This window comes from Sciurus carolinensis, chromosome 6 (genome assembly GCF_902686445.1).
Source record: "Sciurus carolinensis chromosome 6, mSciCar1.2, whole genome shotgun sequence".
In the NCBI taxonomy this organism is placed as follows: Eukaryota; Metazoa; Chordata; class Mammalia; order Rodentia; family Sciuridae; genus Sciurus; species Sciurus carolinensis.
The window spans coordinates 81,330,918-81,333,668 of NC_062218.1; positions in this window are offsets into that span (position 1 = coordinate 81,330,918).

Here is a 2,751-nt window from a genome sequence, read left to right on the forward strand (position 1 = left end):
AGAGTCCCACCTCTGATCACTGCTACATTTAGGAACCAAGCTTTCAACATATGAGTCTTTGGGGGACATTGCAGATCCAAACCATAACAAGCATATAACATGTTGTTCACCCATGGATTGGAATACTGTCTTCCAAACCCTATTGCTTTTAGCAGGCTTTGCCAAGAACTTTTCTTTCTCACATACATTGCACCCAGAATGATAAAAATTTAACTGTGTATATATATTCTGTGTGCACCACACAAAACTACTTTTCCATATTCAATCTATGAAATATGCATACCCAAAGTAATTAGTAATGCTATTTGTAAGCTTACTTTTCAGTATATTTACAAATGCTTACACTAGCAAATTAGATCCTGTATAGTTATCAGCTTAGAATACTAATAAAGTGTAAGAATGCTATCAATATGGCTTAACCTCCACCCCCAGCCTCTATCCTCTTATTATGCCAAGGGCATACTTCCTTCTTCAGTCAAGTGATCATATTGTCTAAATTCTCTCCCCTCTCCTAAGGGTTAGCATGACCTGAACTCTGTGATTAATTTGTGCACAATTTATTTATACAACATGACCCTTATTTTGGTTGTGGCTTTTTCCCAGAAGAGCTAACTTTTAATTGAATACTTGTATCCTTCAATATTCATATTAATTTCAGTATTAAGAGCACACCTGTATGGGGAAAAAAATGAAAAGGCATCAGTATGTATAACATGTGGTATGATAGTAATAATTAGGACCAACATTTATTTAAAGTGTTTATACCATACCCAACCCAGTCTATGTGCCCCACCAGTCCTCAGGCCCCGTTTGCTTTGATGAAGTTGCCTTAGTAATTGCCAAAATCCTAGTTGCTGCCACAGTAAAACTTAAGAGCCAACACATGGCTCTTCTACAGCAGAGAGACCTTTAATCTGTATACTAGCCATCCTAGAAGCTCAGCAGGTATCCCAAACACCACCAGGAAGTACTGGGGAGTTAATGCACTGTAGAACTGACTACAGAGAGGAGACAAGAAGGAGTCAGCAAGTGGATGATTTCACCACCCACCACTCATGAATACACCATTTTGAGACCCAGTGGATTCATATGACCTCTCTAGGGATTTCCCACAGGACCAAGCTGCTTTTTCTTAAATCGCGACCAACTAATCAGCACATCAATTGACTTGTCTCCCTCCTTCCCTCCCTCACCTCCTTTCCTTCTTCTGTTTCCCTGAAATTATACCTCCTATTTCAGTACCTATGGTGCACAATAAATTAACACAAACTAGTGGCTTAAAACAACAATACTCATTGATTGTTTTTCATGTTCTCTGTATGTTAGGGACTTATACAGGGACGGTGGAGATAAGTTGTCTTCTCTCTACAAAGTCTAGTCTCAGTGGAACTCTTGAAAGGTAGACTGGGATTATCTGACTCTTGTTCATGCACTTACTGGGTGGTGGATCCCTGCTGTCACCCGGAGGCACAGGGCATGTGTGCCAGATTGTGAACGTCATGTGGTTTATTCTTCTTGGCTGATCTCAGAGCATTGTGTTTGAGTTCCAACATTCCAAGGACCAGGGGATTGCGCGCGCGCACGCGCGCGAGAGAGAGAGAGAGAGAGAGAGAGAGAGAGAGACAGAGAAAGAGAGAGAGAGAGAGAGAGAGAGAGAGAGAGAGAGAGAGAGAGAGAGAGAGAAAGAGAGAGAGAGAGAGAAAGAGAGAGAGAGAAAGAGAGAGAGAGAGACCAAGCAAAAGTAGTAGTTCCACAACATGTTTATTCATTATATTTTGTATTTTTTGTTGATTTCTCTGGTGTTAACACTTCCTGTGGCCAATTTCAGGCCACCATTTGAAGTCTCTGAAGAAGGTTGGAAAGAGACACACACATTCAGTTCTCACTTCTACATTAACCCTGGCACTCTACAAGCGCAGAAGCCATCTCTTTTCTGTACCCTAGCTGTGAAACACAATGTCACTTCTGCTGCATGCTGTTGAAGTTCCCCTAGTCATTTCAGAAACTGAACTTGGCTATAAAGAAAGGTTATTTTATTTAAAATCCTAAACTCCTATCTTAAGTTAGTGGCTCTCAAATTTTCTTATATATCAAAATCATTTGGAAGGCTTATCTAAATACAGATTTCTGGGCACCACCCCCAGAGTTTCTGATTAACTAGGTTGGAGATGGACTGAGAATTTGCACTTCTAACAAATGCTCATGTGCTGTTGATGCTGTGGGGGAGATTCACACCTGAAAGCCACTGCCCTAGAATCTACTTTTAAGGCAAATTACTCAAGAATCCAAATTAGACTTGGTAACAGAATCCTATGAATTCTGACTACCACAACCACACCATCCTCCGCTTCGCCGAGCAGAAGACCAAGCTTACCTATATATTTCATCATCTTAGGTCTAGCCTGTGCACTAGATAAACATATGCAATTCCTTTATAGACTGTGCGATTCACCACAGGACGTGTTTGCAGTGTTGGCTCTATGGGATCCTCCGCAGTTACAGTTGCTACCACTAGATGAAGCTTACTCATAGTTGTTTTACTTTGGGAATAAGGTAACTAATCTTATCTTTTTAATTTCAATAGAATTCAGAAAATTAGGTCTCAAAGTGAATATAATTGGCCTCAAGGCTAAGACCATGATTTCAGTACTTGATAATTATTTATTTCAAAACATATACCCATCTCTCCCTAACCTGTACTAACTAGTTTTATACTTTCAGGGAAAAAGAGAGGATATCACAGGAAACGGA